Genomic DNA, 21,824 nt, shown 5'->3' with positions numbered 1-21,824 from the left:
TAAAAATGTTCATATTTCTCGTGCACCTGTTATCATTTCAGAACCTCTAAAACAGATGTCACTATTGTCGTCGTCGCCCTCTTCCTTATATCACAAGTTCGCTCGTCAGCCATATTGTTATTTCAGGATTATGAAATTAAAAATACGACTTTAGGATGGCCAAACTTTCGTAATAAGGACTAGCTCTCAAGTGTTTCAAAAGTTGAACTGATGGGCACACACACACACACAGTGTATGGTGGTCTTATGCCCCTATGTTCTCCATGAGGATGAAAGCCTAGACTAAAGGGGCGTATTGTTAACAAGTAGATTCTAAAGGGTTCTGACGAAGATGTATAACGCTCAGAATTACTGGATTTTTGGACTTTTTCCATCGTCCCGTATTCTAAAATCTAGTAGAATACGTTTCGGAAACTGGATGTTTCTGCCCTCAGGTGTGGGAGGGAGTCGCCTACTCTGTTGGGTCCCTTCGAAAGATCTAACTTCAGTCACTGGACTCGAAGTCAGTTCTTTCTAAGGGACCCAACAGAGTATGTGTCTCGCCCCCTCACCTTAGAACGGAAACAAATCCAGTTTTCGAAAAGTATTTTCTGTTTTTTAGAATACTGGACGATGGACAGAATCCGAAACGCCCGTAATTCTGAATATTATTAACAGTCTCTAAACACGGCCTCCTGCTGGAGTGAATTTCCCGAGTGGGTTACAAACGCCCCGAGGACCTGAGTTTGCCGCAGCCAGTCTATAAAATTAACTGTTCCCTTTCTTCCTCGTTGAGAGTGTTTTGTTCGTGTAAACGCGTGGGGGTGCAGATAATGAGAATAATATTCAGATCCATCTTAATGCAATAAAATATGATAAATTGGATGGAAATAAACACGTGGCACAGTTCAGATATTTGGGAACAACAATAACAGATCGAAACCTGATCAGGAGGAAATTAAGAGGAGATTGAACTCGGGTAATGCTTGCTACCATTCAGTCCAGAACATTTTGTCTTCTCGTCTGCTGTCCAAAAACATAAAAATTAAAATATACAAAACTATAATTTTGCCTGTGGTTCTATATTGGTGTGAAACTTGGTCTCTGACATTAAGGGAGGAACATAGACTGAGGGTGTTTGAGAGCAGGGTGTTGACGAGAATATTTGGACCGAAGAGAGATGAAGTGACAGGAGGTTGCAGAAAACTGCATAATGAGAAGCATCATAACTTGTACTCTTCTTCAAGTATAATTAGAATGATCAAGTCAAGAAGGATCAGGTGGGCAGGTCATGTAGCACGAATTTGGGAGATGAGGAATGCATATAGGATATTGGTGGGGAAGCCGGAAGGAAGGAGACCACTGGGAAGGCCAAGGCGTAGGTGGGTGAACAATATTAAAATGGATATTCGAGAGATAGGATGGTATGGATTGGATTGATCTGACTCAGGAAAGGGACCGATGGAAGGCTCTTGTGATCACGGCAATGAACCCTCGGGTTCCATGAAATGCTGGGACATTCTTGAGTAGCTGCAGAATTGGCGGCTCCTCAAGAAGGGCTCAGCTCCATGAGTAAGTAAGTAAGTAAGTAAAGTGGATGGGAATAAACCGGCTCACTCTACAGTAACTGGCTGGTGGACTTGATCTTTAGAGTTTTATTTATTATGAAAGAAAAGAGACAAAGCACATCCACGGTAGTGTAGTGTAGTCGCCTCTCTCTCCAGGTCTTCTCATTCCGTTTGCCATGTATTGGTAACACTGCAGACTTTTATGAGTGTGGCATTCCGTTCGAATCTCGACACTGCAAACATCCTGTACTTCGGTATTTTTTTTCAGTCACTCTACATGAAAATCCAGAGAATTTCGCACCATTGAAATATTTATAATTATTATCAATTCATGATCGATCTACCCATCCGTCGATCTATCGATCGATCTACCCATCCATCCATCCATCCATCCATCCATCTATTTTTTCAGCGACTCTACATGAAAATCTAGAGCACTGCTCAACAATTCACCACCGCCTCCTTTATAATCATTACCAATTCATCGTAGATCCATCCATCCGTCGATCGAACATTCGATCCACCCATTCGTCCATCTATCCATCCGTCTGTCCGTCCGTCCGTCCGTCCGCCCTTCCATCTACAGATCTTTTTCAACGTCGAAACTCGGTTACGAAGGATCAGTGAATCCCTCCTGCGGGTTGCTTAGGCAATGATGCGTTGGTCGTCTCTGTTACGTGAGCGTGGCACTGCACTTGTGTATGTTCACTTCTGTATTGTTTCTGTGGCTATAGCATAAAGTTGAAGCGAGAGGGGAACTGCTGCCGTCACTTGCGTCACGACTTTCAGCAATAAATACACATTGATGAAGCGGGTCGGATCTTGAGAGCTCCTCAGTTTCATATCTCTTCTAAATCCGTCAGCTGGAAATTGAATGGGAGAGGGGTTCGGTGTGAGACTCATCGTCTAATAAATGTCAGTCTCAGGCCAGGGGTAATATTGCAATAAATGGACTTGCCACCATGTTGGAAAACGCGTTATTTTTCCCCCTTTACATGCCCCATGTTCCCCTCATTACACACAGTTGAATAAATTCCATACTGAAGTGACGTTACTGCAGGAAGTCCGAAAGACGGCAGAGCACTCTAACGGTCAGACTTATCATCACTCTATCTGGAGGTTTCTCCTTTGAGTTTTAGGGCTGTATAAAGTTTTGAGGATTGATTCCTTTACATAATGATGCATGATGGTAAATTTTAAGCTATAGGAACAACTGCAGATTTCAAGGTTTTCATCAATAATGTGTGTATGCATATATGTATACGGCTCAGTATTTACAGTTTATAATTATTAATATGTGGCTCAACTTTTACAGTTTATTTGTGTTTATATGCGGCTCAACATTTACAATTTATAATTATTAATATGTGGCTCATCTTTTACAATTTATTTGTGTTTACATGCCCCTCAACATTTACAATTTATAAGTATTTATGTGTGGCACAATATTTAAAATTTATGTAGGTTTTATATGTGGGCGAACATTCATAATTTATATTGGTTTATGTATCGTTTAACATTTACAATTCCGGTTCTCAGCCCAAATACGTTATATCCTCCAACGTACGAAATTATTTCACATATTGAATACCAGATTAAATTCTCCGCAGTGCTTGGTGTTACTGGTGTGGATTATCTTGCTGTCCCTTCTATATGCATATTCTGTGTTAAATGTTGGAACTGTGTAATATTTCACCATTTATCGCATCAAATTTCGCGATGTTGGTAGACGCTGAGTGACTGGTCACCTGCCATCACCTCGCATAACCTTCATATTGTAGGCAAGCAAATGATCTATCACTGTAATGGATACGACATGCCTACATATGAACCTTCATTAGCTGACAAATGTTAATGTTATAGTAAACACAGGCACTATATTGTCATTCGATGTTGTTTTTTGTCGTACTTAAAATTGCCTGAATCCCGTGGATCTTTCTAAGTACAAGAAACTTTCTATCCTACGTTAAAAGACACCGCTGTCGGTCCCAGTTTACATGTTTTCACGGAATCCACACTGATATTGATGGATGAGTTAAAATAGTGGCGAAAAAAAATTCTTTCAGAACAAGAATATGAACGTGGCATGATCTCCATCGACACGACAGCCATATGGAATTTGTTGAAATCAATTATTTGGTCCTAATGTGTCATAAAGGGCCGGTCGCAATAGCCAACCGGTCTAAGGTAGGCCACACACCGGCATGCATCAAGACATGTAACAGTCAAGACACGATGTCTGCGACATGACGCAAAGAAAGGAGCACAGTTGAAACGAATGACATTATGAAAACCGCTGTACACCGGTCTGAGTCATGATTCTGACGTCAACTGTGCTCCTTTCTTTGCGTCATGCCGCAGACATCGTGTCTTGACGGATGCCGGTTTGCGACCTACCTAAGGCACGTATTGTCTTCGCTCGCTCGGAAGCCTGGATCGTGGGTTCGAATCCCACACAAACAATGAATTTTTGGTATGTGTAAATGTTTATTCTGTGTTTATGTTGTCCTGTGTTTAGGTAGAGGCCTTGTGACGAGCTGATCACTCGTTCAAGGAGTCCTACCGACTCTAAAATGATCGAAATGGAAGAACAACCTCGACACCATAGGGCAGGCATGTCAAACTCAACTTGTACAGAGGGCCACCTCAGCCCTATAAATAATAGTCCAGGGCCGCACTTCAAAATAGAAATATACATTAGATTTTGATACAAGAAAATTTAATTCTATTTATTATTTAGGAATAATTTCAATATAATTACCTAAAGTCACATGTCTTACAGTTTTAAAAAGCAAGAGAGTGCCATTTTTGACAACTATCAAACAGCTTTTCAATATGTAAAGAGAGAGATTACACAAGAAATTATGTTAGAAATAGCAAAACATTGAATTTCCTGCAGCCTGCTAATTTATGTCTGCGTGAGACTTCTTGTCTTCTGGTCTGTTGGAAAATTGTCTTTACAAAAAATATTTCTACTAAAATTTGAATATTGATTTTAATATCAATTAGCTCTAAAAGTTGAGGGGCCGCACTTTGTTCCTATGGGGGCCGCGGGCCGCATGTTTGACACGGCTGCCATGGGGTATAAGAGGAACGGATTAAGTACGTACGTATCGTAGAGGAAGCGGTCAGGCAGGTAACACATTCAGACATGTTCACTCAGGAATATGATTATGTTTGTGCGGAATAAAGATTGAACCCGGATTCCCGAGTATGTAGGCATTCACCCAATATTATTGGGGAAAATAAATAAACAAGAATTAGATGGGAGAGACAAATGGCATGTTCGTGAGAACTGAAAAGTGCTTACAAAACGTGGAAAATATCGAGGAAAAAGACCACTTTATAGATCAACACAAAGATGGGAAAATATTATTAAACAAATTGGCTGTAACGGTACGAGCTGGATTCAGCGGGCTCAACTTGACCGTTGGTGGGCTGACACCTCAGGTTTTATGGTAAATACAAATAAAGCTATCCCTGTAACAGTCCATGGAGGCCCACGGGGTTGTGAGAGATCGAGGCTCCCACATTTTCTAGACAGTCGGTTCACAGATGGCGGTAAGTTTAGCCTTACGTGTCAGCTGCCCTTTAACCCCAGGAAGATTCCTGGTACTCATTTCTGTTAGAGGTTGAGTCGACCCCAGGGCCATAGTGCGGCTGGAAGGATTAGGTGAATTGGAAAATTCCAGTGACCTCATCGGTAATCGAACACGCAACCTTCCGACTTGTAGCATAGTGCCTAAACCTACTACGCTACCGTGTGCCCCCCCCTCTTGGACAGCTGAACGACAATGAACAGCTCAAGAAATACCATAGAATTTGGTTGGAAAATTACAGTAACATCTCCAACTGAAAGGAAGTTTCTCTGAAAGGATATTCAGAGGCTCCAGGTGGTACAATGACCTCCACTTAAAGCAGTTGGGTTAATTTGTGCATACCCCAGTGAGTGGTCGAAGTGATCTGCAAGTGAAACGGGCCCCCACCCCCCACAATCTGTTCCCCTGTCACGAGCAGCCACGAAGCTATCAATCTTTGCCACTGTGGCGAGCGCCCCCCACTCTTCTTTACATGTTGCGTCCATCGATCAATCCGCCGCCATGATGGAATTCGTACAAAAACATTCAGACTTGGCGGGAACAAGCAATTTACTTGCTTGGTTTTTCGGCTTTTACGACACTGTATCAGTTGTCACTGATGATTGTTATTTATTCTATTTAACTAGGTTTCGTTGACTTTGCTGGTTACATAACCTCCAGCGTTTAGAATTACAAAGAACTACGGCGTACACTTTTCTGGCGGGCCTGAGGTAAACTACGAAAAATCTCCATTATGATATCTAACATCCTACATCATATATGAACTTCTTACATTGTTCACAGCCTCTCGGTACTAAGGACAACGTTAACGTGTTACTGCTCTTGCTCGCTCTTTGCATGAAATTAATGTATACGAGGACATCTGCCGGTTGTTCCAAGTACTTCATCTTCCGACCCATTAAACGGGTTCAGATTGTGAGGAGGGCCGATCAGAGCGGCCGCACGGTCTAAGGCATTAACCGTCTTCGCTCGCTTGAACACTGGGATCGTGAGTTCGAATCCCACTTGAAGCATGGATGTCTCCTTGCGTTTATTCTGTTTGTATTGTCATGTGTGCAGGTATTGGCCTTGCGACGGGCTGATCCTCCGTCCAAGTAGTCCTACCGACTGTGTATAGGATTAAGAAACTGAAAAGTCGGTCAAGGCCTAACAAAGGGCCGTAGAATCATCGATAGATAGATAGATAAGATAAGATAGATTATCTCTGGGTTGAGACACCATGTAGTCTGGCAGAAGTTTACCAATGTTTCGGAGAAACATAATACCTCAATTTTCAGGATAGAACGGAAAGTCTAGCAAGCAACATGTAAGTTTACCTTTATACGCGCTACCCTCGACTTACGATCGCGTTTTGTTCCAAAGCCACGTTCGGGTTCCTCATATCGGAACGTGATATTCCCCCCCCCCCAGAAATGATGGCAATAGCAGTGGTTGAATGCCTAAACTTGTTAACAAAGCCTATTTAATCTACATGAAAAGGTAAAGTTATCCCTATAACAGGCCGTGGAGGCCCATGGGGTTGTGAGATGTTGAGGCTCCCACATTTTCTAGACAGTCGGCTCATAGATGGCAGCATGGTTGTCAGCCTTACGCGCCTGCTGCCCTTTACCCCCAGGAATATTCCTCGTACTCATTTCTCTTAGAGGCTGAGTCGACCCCAGGGCCATAGTGCGGCTGGAAGGATTAGGTAAATTGAAAAAGTCCACCTCATCGGGACTTGAACCCGCTACCTTCCGGCTTGTAGCATAGTGCCTCAACCAAGTATGCTGCCGCGTATCCCTAATCTACATGTAATCTGCCTTATAAGGGAATACTAAAAACCACACTGCAAATCCACAGACAAATTACATAAATTATATAAATGAGAATAGAAAGAAACAGTTCTTATTGCTATTCGTTTGTGCAGCTCTTCATAAATCGAGCTTTCGCATGTAGAGGCCATTTTACTGTCTCACATTTGAGACTACGCTTTTCGCTGCCTCCTACTCGCAGGGTCACGTTGGAGGTATTCGACGCCGCCTCCACACGGGTTTGAATCTCAGAGAATCTCCACTTATCCATATATAGGCTAGTTCGTATCCATGGAAATTCCTTTGTCACGAAATCGTGCTTACTGAAACGTTCGATACTAAGCAACCGAGTTCCTCTTGTTGCTTGCGTTACCATGACAATGCGCTCAGCGAAGCGTTTCTTAGCAGATGATCATATTCCGGCCTTCAGGCGTCATGTTACAATAAGAAGGCGACATCTACCTCCGAAACGTCAGTTTATTTACACCAGATTGCACGTGCGATATATACCAGAAGAGAGGACTCTACTCAACCACCGCTGGGAGAATCTCATACACTTACTCGTGGAGCTGAGACCTTCAGGAGGAACCGCCAATTCTGCAGCTACTCAAGAATATTCCAGCATTTTATGGAACCCGAAGGTTCATTACCATCTTCACAAGAGCCCTCCACTGGTCCCTATCCTGAGCCAGATCAACCCAATTCATACCATCCCATCCTATCTCTCTAACATCGATTTTAATATTGTCCACTCACCTTCGCCTTGATCTTCCCAGTGGTCTCTTTCCTTCTGGCTTTCCCACCAATATTCTATATGCATTTCTCTTCTCTCCCATTCGTGCTACATGCCCTGTCCACATTTTCCTCAGTGACTTGTTCATCATAACTCTACTTGGAGAAGAGTACAAATGAAAAGTCTAAGAGTATATTGTAAACTCAAGAAAGCGGATGGTTAATGTTTATAATATTTATGTTTCAAATTGAGACATCTGGACAGATGAGAGCAGCCGCCTAAGATGGATTCTGGAAGGGAACAGTGAATTTACAAAGACCGCATATGGGGAGGAGAAGCTGGAACTCAGTATGACTGCCTGCTCTCGATACTGCAGGAGACAATCTGCTGCAGTGTCATTTGCTCTTGAATTACATCCGGGAGTCCATGATGTCCTTTTATTACGTTCTCAGACCTTCCAGGTAAATGCTGGGACAGTTCCCTACTTCCTTCCACGTCACTCTCAATCAGCCTGTATAAAAGACTTCCAACTCGAGAGAGAGACCAAGGAGTAACAGTTCTCATTTCGTGGAGAAATATTGCATTCAACAGGCGGGAGTAATCCTGAATTAACCTCATGTAACTATTTTTCTAATACCGCTATGTGCTGTGATAGGAGCGGAGTGGGTACGGAGATACAGGAGAAGAAAGGGAGGATGAAGAAGGGATATTGAAAAAGAAAATTGAATTTTCTGTCACTAACGTTTCGATATAGGATAGAGAGGGGGAGGCGGTACAATATCAATATCTGTAGCAGCTTCCTAGTGGCTAGTGGAGATAGCAGGACTGTGGCACACTGCAGGGGGCAGTCACAGTCATACGCTGACACGAGGACGGTGGCACACTGTAGCAACTACCTAGTGGCTAGTGTTGGTAGCTCCACGTCAGTCTCGCAGTAGGCTATACGACACAACAATGCTGAAGTGATTAATTTTCATCTTTGGAGTTACTAGTTAATTATGCATTTTAGCTAAATATTTTTCTGTCTCACCGTCGGTAGATTTGTCCATTCATCCACCCACCCATCCATCCATGGCTCTACAGCCCTCGTAGGCCTTGGCCTCTTTTTCAGTTTCTTAAACTATACAGAGTCGGTAGGACTCCTTGGACGGGGTATCAGTCTGTCGTAAGGCCGCTACCTAAGACAAACACAGAGATCCATGCCTTGAGTGGGATTCGAACCCACGATTCCAGTGTTCAAGCGAGCGAAGACATTTCATGCCTTAGACCGCTCGGCCACTGTGATCGGCCTTGTTTATTTTAAGAATTATAAATATGGAGATCGTGTGAAACTTTGGTATTTTATCGTGGAAATTTAATGTAGTCGGAAACTGTGAAGGATACTAATGGATTCTGTGCTGATTGCATAATTATTAATTTGTTTTATACCTAATGACCTCGCGGTTTGCAGAGGATCGTCTAAAGGAAAGAGGATTGGCACCTTCTGCGACAACTTCTCGTTCCTCCTCGTCATTACTGTGGCAATATAGGAATACCTCGGACACAAAACGGAAGAGGCAGCAGTGTCTGTAGCACGTAGCCTCAGGCGAGAGCGTCTTCTCTTTCTGCGCAGAAATCCGTCAAACGGCTTGTGGATTTTACGACTGACTTCACTCAGCCGGTTTAACAGCTGTTTGATTCTATCCTGGTGATGACGCAAGCCAGAACAGGAGACTTGTCCTTAAAGAGGCTTTTATTCATAATATGAACGCATTGTTTCCAACGTCTCCACAACGTATTCAGAAGACATTAAGCGCCGACATCAGCTGTTCTGAGGTTCTCCATGGTTTTCTGGGACAGTGGGCTACATTAAGACACACCTCGACCTTTTAAATTTAACATTTATATCATCCAATGACGCAACGATAGGTATCGTATATAGTCAATAAACTTCTACTCTCTGGCCTGTAGTCCGCAAACGAACTATACCGACGGAGAGACCGTCGTTTGCCGCCGAAATCAGTGCCAACTTTTGCGGATAGAGGGTGTCACGTGGTCAGGGTAACGGTTCCCCACGGCCGTTAATCTCTGTTTTCTAGACAGCAGCAGCTAATTCCTTGAAATAGCTCCTCACTTATCCTCACGGGGGTGAGTGGACGCCGTTCCAGGCCCACTAGGGACACGGTAATGAACCTTCTGGATCCATAAGATGCTGGGAATTTCCTGAGTAGATGCACAATTGGCGGCTTTTCAAGAAGGGCTCAGCTCCATGAGTGAATGAGAGTAGTGGATATTCCTATCCACAGTTTCATCTGTAGTAACGTTCATGGTCTATCTCCACAACAAATTTGACATGCTTAGCTGCAGTGTTACATTCGTGGTGATTATGAAACTTAAACCTGAATGCCTCGTCATGTGAATGTTTTGCTTTATGTTAGTTAGCGATTGCCTGGAGCTCTGCCTGTATGACTTACGCTCCCATATTGCGTGCAAGCAAGCTGTACCCTGTGCTGAGTGGTGGCGGTTGTAGATGCGGAAAGACGCTAGTAAATGGAGTTTTGATGTATTTACAGGGCAAATTAAAATAGAAGGGGGGAACACAGCAACACACATTTCCGGAGCACCTGCAGGCAAAGTTCCAAGCATAGTAATAAACCACGAATTCATGTACGTATATGAGTTTTATCAACTGCAAGTGACACACAGTCAAATGGAAGGAGGATTATGAATTATGAAGGAAGATATCTTGACGTATCTTAAGGTATTTGGGTGGAGACAAATAGGAAAACCACGTATATCAAGAATCACTTCCGAGTAGAGCCATCTATCAGGGAATATTGAACAGTTTTAGGCTATTTTACACCCTCAAAAAATGGTGCATATTTATACGTCCTCTAAGAAGCTTTGAACCAAAAGCTGTTTTCCATAAAGCTCATTAGATACGCCATTTTATTTTAGTCGTATCATAGCTCGGGGGTCCAGGATAGCTGAGTCGGAATAGCGACGGACTAGAGACCGTAACTCTTCTGTTATGCAATCGGGAGGTCCTTGGCTGGACATCGACTCTTCTTGCTTTTTTCTCTTCGCTGGTCTCCTCAGACGATCTCGGCAAATGCCCCTTTCCAGACCATTATTCACAGTTTTCAAATAATTCGACGTCATGCATCGTATTTTGAGTTTCTAACAACAACATCTTTTCTTTGGCCATTGGTTGCCGCATTAGCATACTAAGAAATATAAAAATAATTGAGTTAATTCAAGGCAGATCTCGGACGAAATGGTTCAGTGAGCGCGGTACTCTTGCGAGATGAGGCTTCTCCTTCAGCACAGCCCCTGGAACTTGATGCCTGTACAGCTCACGACTTACCTTCCTTTGTTTTTGTATCTGAGGAACAGAGGGACAAAAAATCGCACGCTACGAGTATAAATCAGAAATAATAAATTATTGAACATTTTCTCTTGCCTCTTGGACGAATTATGGCCTTTGTGTGGAAATTGCTAACATTAACATCATTTCTACAGGACGGTTGAAAAGCTGCAGCCATTACACCACGTTTTCATACTTATTTTCCCTCCTTAAGTTAGATTTGTGTTTCGTACCTCCGCTAGCTAAAAGAGAACTTTCCTTTGTCAGCATTATATTATTTGAATTAAAAGACTTACCATTTCGTATCGCGTGTAGCCCTGCTATAGGTGGTTATGAACAAAATATACTACGTTACAGTATGTTCAGGGCGCCGGGATAGCTCAGTCGATATAGCGACGGGGGCTTACGGGCTGGGTAATTGGCTTTCGATTCCCGTTATGGGTAAGATTTTTCTCTTCTCCATAAAGTCGAGACCGGCTCTGGGCCCCACAGAGTCTCTTATCCAGCGGGTAACAGGGAGTCTCCCTTGGGGGGTAATGCGACTGTTGTGAATCTGAAAACTCAGTTCCATCCACTGCCGAGGTCACAAACGTCCTCAGAAATAATAGTTTGTCTCCGGGTCGAGATTTGAAATTAGGACCCCGCAGAACGAAACAGAAGCACTAGCCACTCCACCACGGCCGTGTCATGGCTCAGGCAGTTAGTCGCTGCCTTTCCACCGCTGCGGCTCTGGTTCGAGCCCCTGTCAGGTCATGTGGGATTCGTGGTGGACAGTGTGGCACTGGGATAGGTTTTCTCTGAGTATTTCGGTTTCCCCCGCCAATCATCATTCCACCACTTGTTTCACAATCGCCCTCACGTATCATCTGGGGCTAATACAATAGGCCAATAGTGGCCGCAGTACCAAGTTGCCTCAGTCTCACCCCACTAAGAGGACTAACCTCTCCACCACGGCTGTCTAGTGTCCTCTTTTCTCAAAATATGTCTGCCACGCCACGTGGTTGTGTGGCATTTTCGATTACTCTGTAATATTTACCTGATGCCTGTGGCACCCAGCAGCGTTTGATAATGAACTTTTATCATGATTTAGTAATTAGTTGCATATTCAATCTGTCTGGATGCCAGCGGATATATATTGTTTTTAATTTTGTTCATTTTACGCTTGGGTAATGCTTCCAAAATCATTCAGTTATAACAAAGGAAAGATGCGGGTCTGCATTCTATATTCATAGGATGAGCGAAAGAGTGCACAGGCTGGCTCCGCAGTGACATAATGGAGTCACTGAACAATGTGTAATTAAAATTGCAACAAGTGACAGACACAATGCGGTTCTGATTTAAAGGGCTTCTCTTTCACTAAGCTACCGTGTGCTTAGTTCGAACATCGTCGGAACACAAGTTATCATTATTGAGGGTTTTTGTGGTTGCGTTCAATCCCTCCAGGCGAATACGAGCACAGAACTTCAATTACGCTATGACTGCTCCGTCGAAATCGATTCCAGTTCATCTGTCTCCCAATCATTCGACGTTAAATTATCTGGATACTAACAGAGACGTAAGATGGCCCCAAAAATAGCCACTGTAAGGAAAATGAGGCAACAGCATGAACATATCCTTGAGTCTGCAGTTCTTTCATAATAAAGTCTCAGACCGTCAGCTGATTTTCTTGAAACTTGATATGAATGTCATGCCATTGGAGGTCTTTCACTTCCGTCATTTAGTGATGATGTCAGTATCATTGTGGTTATCGGTTTCATTATGAAACAAGAACAAATCGGCATATACTCGTAGTTGTTTGTCTTTTAAAAAAAATCGTTAAATACTGAAGTACAAACCATACACTGTTCCACTTAGTTATTGGCGTTCCTTATTCCAGAGAAACTGAAATTCTTGGACACAAAGCTTTGTCGGCTGGAACACCAGCCATTTGCTGTTGCATGTGGGTCGACCTGTTGTTCCAACCAGGATGCTATTCGTTGGTCACACTGGAGACTGATAATTAAATTATTCATACAAATATTTCTTTTTTATTTAAGTCTAGAATGTGTGTAGCTATGTCTCCTTGTCTCTGACTCTCCCTAACTGTTCTCACGCCTGCCATTTTGAGATACCGATGAACCTTTGTATCTGTAGCCAGGAACTTTGATCACTAGACCATAGAGGCATAGTTCGCCTACGGACTAAAGGCCACGGGGTTTCTATTTTCCGATTTGAAATCGAGTGTTCCTTGAGGATAAAGTGGCCTGAGCTTGGGTGTACCTTGCCCACCGCTGAAGTCCCCACTCCTTTACGTTTCATGAATTGGTTCTGGATGTCGAAACGCGTGTTGCTTCTTATGGTGAAGGCCCCTCATTCGATTGGCAGTTGTTAGATCATCTGTTGGGTATGTCCGTCTTTGTGTTTTTTTCTGTCACCCACTTTCTAAATCACTATCAGAATCATTCTGCAGTTTTCAGTTCGACACTGTAGAAGATAAGGAATTGGCACAGGATTGTTAAATAAACAAAGACACAAGCAACCGTAATCACACAGTGGATGTCCCGAAGCTGTAACAGGTCTCCCCAGTCGGGTGGACATGCTTGCTGCGGGTGGCCAGTTCGCCTGTAGAAACTCAAACGACTGCCCGGAGAATTGCAGATACTCGGAGCTAGAGATTGCTACTGACCTGGAGAGAAGCTGCCCTCATTGCTTTGCACATTTGACGATGTTCTATCAGGTGTAGCATGGACAATATTTTGATCACAGAGAGGCTGTGTAAATAAGGAATAGAGAAAATTACACACAATTATTTACGATCGGAGTAAATTAAGAATATCAGAAATGAAAAATGCATACAAAATTATTATCAGAATTACTCAGGAGAGGAAATCGCTTGGGATCAATAATAATGCGTGGAAAAATTATGCGACAGTTTAGAAATCTGCGGTAAGAGGCGTTTATCATTATCAAATGTCTTTAAAGCTGTTTGTTTGTTTGTTTTTTTTTTTTTTGAGATCCGTGATTCAAGGACATGCTTGTCATCAAACAAATAATCGGAAGAAATATTTCCATTTATGAATTTTAATAATATACAGAAGGAGAACAATAGGCGGATCTATGTCAGTAGCAAACAAATAGGTGCTTAGCATATACATACATTTGCACATACTGATGCAAAAAGTGCAGATAATAGTGGCCGCGCGATCTAAGGCTTAAACCTTCTTCGCCCGCTCGAACACAGGAATCGTCGGTTCGAATCCACTCGAGGCATAGATGTCTATGTGCCTTTATTCTGTGTATAGGTAGATGCCTTGCGACGGGCTGATCCCCCGTCCAAGGAGTCCTACCGACTGTGTATAGTAAACTGAAAATCGGCTAAGGCCCAACAGAGGGGCAGTAGAGCCATAGATACATAAATAGACACTTAGATGCAAAACGTGAGGCATTTTGCTGTGTGGTCAACATAGATAAAACTATATACAGAAGAATAGCGTGAAATACAAGAAGGTGGACCAGATACAAGGAACAGAAATGATCAAGTTAAAAAGGATTGGCTTTTTTTAAATTAATACATATATTACCGGTTCCGTAATACCTGGACCAGTTATGCCAAGACCGTCTTGAACTCCATAGAATGCACTGTACATACAGTTCGGCGAGCTTATATAATTATGGCCATTTCACAGGAAAGTGAAAACATTATGAAAGGGTTAAATTGGGTGTAGGACATGCAGTAATTTGGCAGCTGTTAAAGTCCCACACAGCCCAGTGATATCCTCACATAATCATTTCATTCCTCGGGTATTGGTTCGGACCATTCACAATTCCCTGGGGATTTCGAGTTGTCATGTTGGTAATCCCTTAGGGTGGCTATATGCTATGCCCCATGACAAGCCGAAGGCACTAATGAGGACAATGATTTCGATGTCTAACATTTCTAACCGTTGAACAAAGTAACTGAAGTGAACACATACTGTACGACTTACGTACGTCAAGTTCAATATATGTTACAATCTTAAGTAGTATTATGTACTTTCTAGTATAGAAAGTGGATTTCTTTTGACTGTTTTAGTAAGGACTATGCATTCTACATCGGTCACGGTAGCCGAGAGGTCTAAGGCATGTACTGTCTTCGTTCGCTCGGAAGCCGAGATAGTGGGTTCGAATCCCACAAAAGGCATGGATGTTTGGTGTGTGTATGCGTTTATTCTGTGTTTGTGTTGTCCCCTATGTACGTAGCGGCCTTGCGACGGGATGATCCCCCGTCCAAGGAGTCCTACCGACTGTGTATAGGATTAGGGCGCTGAAAAAGGACAAGGTTCCAACAAAGGGCTGTAGAGTCATAGATAGATATGAAAAGCGAATAATTTCATATTAGACAAACTTTAGGTTTAAAAGAAAGATCAGTAAACATGTATGTTCTCCTTGTTTACAGATACGAGGCTTTAAGAACAGTTGAACGTAAGGTCCCGTGCAGAGTGCTAAGGAAGTACTACAAGCTCTTGACGTCATAAAGTACGTGTATACGCACACATCGAAACTTGTAAATGAAGGTACAATTTTTCTTCTCTTCAAGCACTGCTTTGGGAAGGGTGCATGGTATATCTCGAAAACTGATTACGATCAGTAGTGAGCATTACACTTCGGCCCGCTTTAACCATAGTAACACTTTGATGGGGGTCCGCAGAGGTGAGTAACCGAAAATCTTAGCACCATCACACGTGCAATTAGATGAATGTGATGAACTGAGTTTGTGTTAATTTATGGAGTGTTATACATTTATCACGTGACTTCTGTTCCTGGTAGAATGCCACTGTATCCATATCGACTCTGTGGCTAGCCGGTAGCATTTGTCTGGTCCCCGAGGGGAAATCGATCAGAGCATGAGAATAAAAGATCTCTCGCGTTCGGGATTTAGATGTGGGATGCATGGAGATTAATGGTCAGTGTTCCTGTAAGCAATAGCTTCGTGGCTTGTTGCTTAAGTACAGAGACGTCATTACCCTCGTGAATGTGAAACATTTTTTCACTACCTCGCAGAATTGTAACATCTAATTAAAAGTTCGTGTGGTGTTGCCGCTTTCTTACCTGGATCGGTTTTAGTCAGATGAGAGTGTATTTTCCCTACGGTCTCAGAGTTAAATTAAAGTACCAAGTTTTCAGTGGTAACTTAATTTCTACCTCAAACTGCGTGCAATGTGAACACAAGAAAACATATATTGTTCTCACAGCAGAGACAATTCTGCTTTACTGCCAGCTTCTTGCTGCTTTATTGGCTTGTTTTATTATTCGAGCCTGAAAATTGAGACAATATATTCCGCCTAAACGTCGGGAATTCTCCGAAATTATAACTCTGAAGGTCTTGCTCTCCTAAATCAGGAATTCTTTTTCATGTTAATCGAAATTTATTCATACCATGCACAGGAACAGTTTTTGAATATCGCCAAGATGTGTTCAGGTACTTTGCATCCACTTAGACAGTCTGTGAAATATGCCTCGTAGACCTCAATATGAGGCTTCACTCAGCTCATAGACGTACATGTGCCTCCGATTCAGAACCTCGGATTTGAAGGTTACTTACAAATAGAGTATGACGCTTATATTTTCGCTGCCGTTGCGTAGCAATAAAGTGCCTACCAGTTTTGACATAATTTTGGAGCGCTCAGAACCATAAATTCCATTCTTTTATACTGACTTACATTGGAAGCTTCATTAATTTCGTAAAGACACAAAGAGATATGTCGATTGACGCGGTTTTCCTAAATCCCAGACCTGAAGATCGACCTGCTACCAAAGCAGCTTCTGAATCATTTTCTTCTCGTGCGCAATTCTGGGATAGTATCTTAAGATAAGTCAATACCGCTTCATACAGCGTCCTCACCAATTCCTCGGGCACGAATCAGGATGCCATTAAGCATTACATAATCCTAGAATTTTAATATTTGTCGTCAAACATCAGGCAAGCAGTCAGTCAGTAACTCAGTCACTTCAAATCTACAGCATTCCTGCCACATCAGCCTGTGTGCGTTCATCGATATATTGATTCTTATAGTATTTAATGGGGAGCCGGAATAGCCCAGTTGGCATAGCGACTGGCTACGGGCTGGACTAAGGTGGGATCGGAGCTCAAGACCTGGTAGAGTCAAGAATTTTTCTTCTCCAATCGTCCAGACTGGGTCTGGGGTCCATCCAGCCTCCTATTCAATGGGTTCCTGAGGTTCTTTCCCCGGGGGTAAAGTGGTCGGAGCGTGAAGCTGATCACTCACCTCCAACTAGTGCCGAGATAAAGAAAATGCGGCTCTATATATCCACTCCCCCATACGCCTTCATGGCGTAGTGTTCAGTTAGTTAAGCACAGGGACAAATTTACCTTTTCAAATGGTATCTAACAACGCTGTTTCAAGCGCGTTGGATGCTTAGAATAGAGATGGGGAAAAGAGGCCTAGGGTAGGAGAACCAGTTCAGTCGGTGGAGGAGAAGAGACTCATAAGCCAGTAAGAAACGGAGCGAGTCTTAGATATTCTTTGGTTGTAATTGTAAAGAAGGCGTCAGTAAATCTAATCATCAGATCCAGAAACCTATGTTATTAATCAAACAAACCCTTCACATGTGAGAATATGATGCCTCCCAAACATTGCCACAGATATCGCAGGAATTAAGTAAAAATACGTATGAAGTCCACCGTATGCAAGAGGCTATAAAACAGAAGTGTTTTGTTAGGCCTCGTTTCGAGCACATTCAAGCCTTAGATGCTGCACCATTCTTATCTTCTAAAGCCATAGGAGTCTATAAAAGTAACAAAGTGTCAAATTGTCCCATCAAGTCAGGGTAGTTTTACAGACGCCTAGAAAAATCAATAGAGAAGGGACCGCTGAGAGATGCTGACATAAACTTCAAAGTCATGTTCTGTGAAAATTGGCCCCAGGATGTTCAATCTGAACTTATATGTGGAGAGCAGGAAGTAAGACAATTCTGTAGCAGACTTCAAGCAGATAAAAGGAAGTAACTAAGGACGTTTCGAGGATTTATTAACAATAGACGTCTTTCATCATCTCTCAAGCCCGCACAAAGAAAGTGGACCTCATCCCAGTTCCCCTTTTCCCAGTAAATGTGAACGTAATTTTTCATAAGTGAACTTCATAGTAACACCAAACCGGGCTTCACTTCTAGTAGCTACGGTATCAGCTTCCGTGAACGTCAGAATGGATAGTGAAATTTGATCCAACGAAATTTGTTTGAAGGCCGGAAAGAAAACGTCATTCATCTTTGATACGAATGGTAAATTTCTGTGTCGCGACTCCAATTAAAAAGATGAATGAACTTTGAATATTAGAGGGGTTTAGTTGTCAGGCCGATACCTACTTGGTCTATGAAAAACACGAAGGAATTGGATCCGTAAAAAGTAATTTAAATGGTGTAAAGAAAGTTTACAAAGAGTTCAATAAATTTAAATCAGTTTCAGTGAATTTCTGTCTGGGTGTGAAACTTGGTCTGTGACATTAAGGGAGGAACATAGACTGAGGGTGTCTGAGAACAGGGTGTTGAGGAGAATATTTGGACCGGAGAGATATGAAGTGACAGGAGGTTGGAGAAAACTGAATAATGAGGAGCTTCATAACTTGCGCTCTTCTCCAAGTATAATCAGAATGATCAAGTCAAGGAGGATGAGATGGACAGGGCATGTAGCACGAATGGGGGAGACGAATGTATATAGGATATTTGTGGGAAAGCCAGAAGGAAAGAGACCAGTAGGAAGACCAAGGCGTAGGTGGTTGGACAATATTAAAATGTATCTTAGAGAGACAGGATAGGATGGTATGAATTGGAGTCATCTGGCTCATGATAGGGACCAGTGGAGGGCTCTTGTGAACACGGTAATGAACCTTCGGGTTCCATAAAATGCTGGGAAATTCTTGAGTAGCTGCCGAATTTGCGGATCCTCAAGAAGGGCTCAGCTCCATGAGTAAGGAAGTAAGTAAGTAAGTTCAGCGAATTATTTTAAACCTTACTAATCCGGCGATGATCCGTCTGTTTTTACAGTGTACACAATTACAAGAACCTCACTTTATGGCAAGAAGTTTGACATTAATGTCAATATAAGCGACGTATTGAAGAACCCTTGATACTGAAAGTTGATGGTATTAAAGGAAGAAAAAGCATGTCAGCTCCATAAATATGACCTCAGTTAAAAGAGATATCACCCAGTCTGAGAGTGTTCTATTTTTCTTTTCTTAGATCGCTCCAAAGGCTTCATCCAAGTTCGATATCCTGTGCGGTATTTCGCAGAGTGCTGATTTCTTGCGGTGAGGAATTATTGGCCTCCCGCCCGACACTAAAGCTACAGGATAATTCCTTATTGGTTGTCGAAGACTGCTTATTCGATAAATTTGTAGATGTAGTCGGCATCCGGGCCGGTCACGGTAGCCGAGCGGTCTAAGGCATGCACTGTCTTCGCTCGTTCGGAAGCCAGGATCGTGGGTTCGAATCCCACTCAAGGCATGGATGTTTGTGTGCGTTTTTCTGTGTTTGTCTACAGGTAGAGGCCTTGCGACGAGCTGATCACTCGCCCAAGGAGTCCTACCGAATGTGTAAGATCTAGAAGAACCGAAGTGAACGGAGTTCATGGAGGTAGGCCTAGGCCCACTGGGGCTGTAGTGCCAAGAAAAAAAAAAGTCGGCATCCGGAGGCTGTATTCTCCGCTCGCAACCTGAGGGTTCTTCATGTCGCGGAGAAAAACGGCCCAAAGAATGCGGCTTTCGAGGTCGATGTGTTTTTATTACAGTATACGCTCCAGGGTTTACGGCCGTGGTTCGATTTCCGACAGAGTAACGATTATTCTCTTCTTGTTAGTGTCCACTCAGCTTCTTATCTGCATTCTGGGGTTAAATCGGCCGGGACACGAAGCTGATCACTTATCTGTATTTAGCGCGGAATCAAGAATGGTGGAGCTATGCCGCGACTCCCCCATACGTCATGCTTAATTGCTTAATTAGTTAAACGTAGCGATGAATTTACCTTACTTACGTGTTTCACCTGTGCAGTTCATCTGCTCCTCCTGTCAAATTTGACAGATTTTAGACTTTCTACGAGTACATATTTTTCCACTAGAGCCGGGATAATGTAGTCCGTACAGCGACGGGCTACGGGCTGGACGACAGAGGACTCGGAGTTCCGAGTCCCAGAAGGGTCAAGTATTTCTTCTTCTCCACGTCATCCAGACCGGCTCTGGGGTTCACCCAATCTCTTATGCAATGGGTACCGGGAGCTTTTTACCGTGGGTAAAGCGGCCAGGGCTTGAAGCTGACCTCTCACCTTCAGCCAGTGCCATGGTCAAGAAAATATACATCCACTCCCCCCATACGCCTTAATGGCATAGTGCTAAAATAAGTAAGCACAGGGACAACTTTACATACATCACTTAGTGTTAAGTAAGTACTAGTAAAATTACAAGTACAGAGATAGAACAATATATAACATTTTCACTTCATAAACAAAACACTAATGTAACCCATTCTTATATATTACAGATACACCAGGCCGAAAACTCGTGAATGTAGCAACGAAAAATAATGATGGCATGAACATTTCAAAATAATTTTAAAATAATTTATAAGTATTTTACACCTTTAAAATATAAGGTGTAGCAGCATGACAGTGGGTCAGCAGTTTCCCCTGCAACGTGTGCACCTGATGATGGCAAGTTGGGCCCAAACTTGTAGTGCTCCAGTAATAGTGCGAGGGCTAGCGCAACAGGACGCCGTAACGCGGTGCTGGCCGGTAGTACAGGCGTTGTTCTAGTTGACAGCTCATTCCTTAGGGACCTGGCTGGCTCTCCTACATCGTCCCTGACCCTGTGGGGCGTGATAGGGAAAAAGGAATGAAATGTCGGAAACTTCTCTATTTATTGCACACCGCAGACATAACTTGTAAAGAAAATGGACGTTTTAAAATTTGAGAAATTGGTTTTGAGGGAATCAACTCGACGGAAGTGGCTCAGCGCGACTTTCCTTGTGACCTGAGGAAAAGTACTACAGTTATTTATTTATATTAGAAAACCGCCATTGACGGCCGTGGGGATCCGTTGCCCTGACCACGTGACACCCTCTATCCGCAAAAGTTAGCATTGACTTCGCCGACTAGCGGCGGTCGCTCGGTCGGTATGGTTCGTTTGCAGACTACAGGCCCTGAAGTTAATTTTTTGTATATATATATCTATTTATTTATTTATATATACGTATATATAGTCACGTGTATTAATGACTTGTAGACGGAGTTTGGATTGGTGTATAGATTTACTGGATACTCAGAAGTCCCAACTACAATTAATCCTTACACTCTCAAGATTACTGTAACTATAGCATATAAAGTCTTCAACGTCTGCTTGCTCGGTAACGCGATGAATTTTGAAGAGTCTGTAGACGCTAGAAATCTTGAGTCTGAGTCACACTTATTTGAAAGATACCCGTCTCTCGAAAGCACACTAATTCACTTCTGAACTGACGGCTTCTCAGCTGTCCTCCTTTTATACATGCCACGCTGCTGGGATACGAATCACATCCTTGAAAGATTACGTTTTTCTTATTCCTTCTGTTTATATACACGTTGTCATGGGAACGTGCTGACACTTACTACCTAGGCAACGATGCCTTCTCTGCTATTTGTTGCAACGTGTCAGTATTCGATGGCGCGGAAACATGATTACCGAGCCGTTCCCTAGCAATGGACGTCTGGGTCCGACTCCACTGTTGCGGCTTTCAAGTAAATAGATACATGGGTATGTATATAGATAGATGGATAGATGCGTAGATAGGTGATTTCTTCATTCCTGGG

Source organism: Cryptotermes secundus, unplaced genomic scaffold (genome assembly GCF_002891405.2).
Source record: "Cryptotermes secundus unplaced genomic scaffold, Csec_1.0 scaffold1105, whole genome shotgun sequence".
Classification (NCBI taxonomy): Eukaryota; Metazoa; Arthropoda; class Insecta; order Blattodea; family Kalotermitidae; genus Cryptotermes; species Cryptotermes secundus.
Note: the sequence above shows the minus strand (reverse complement) of the source record.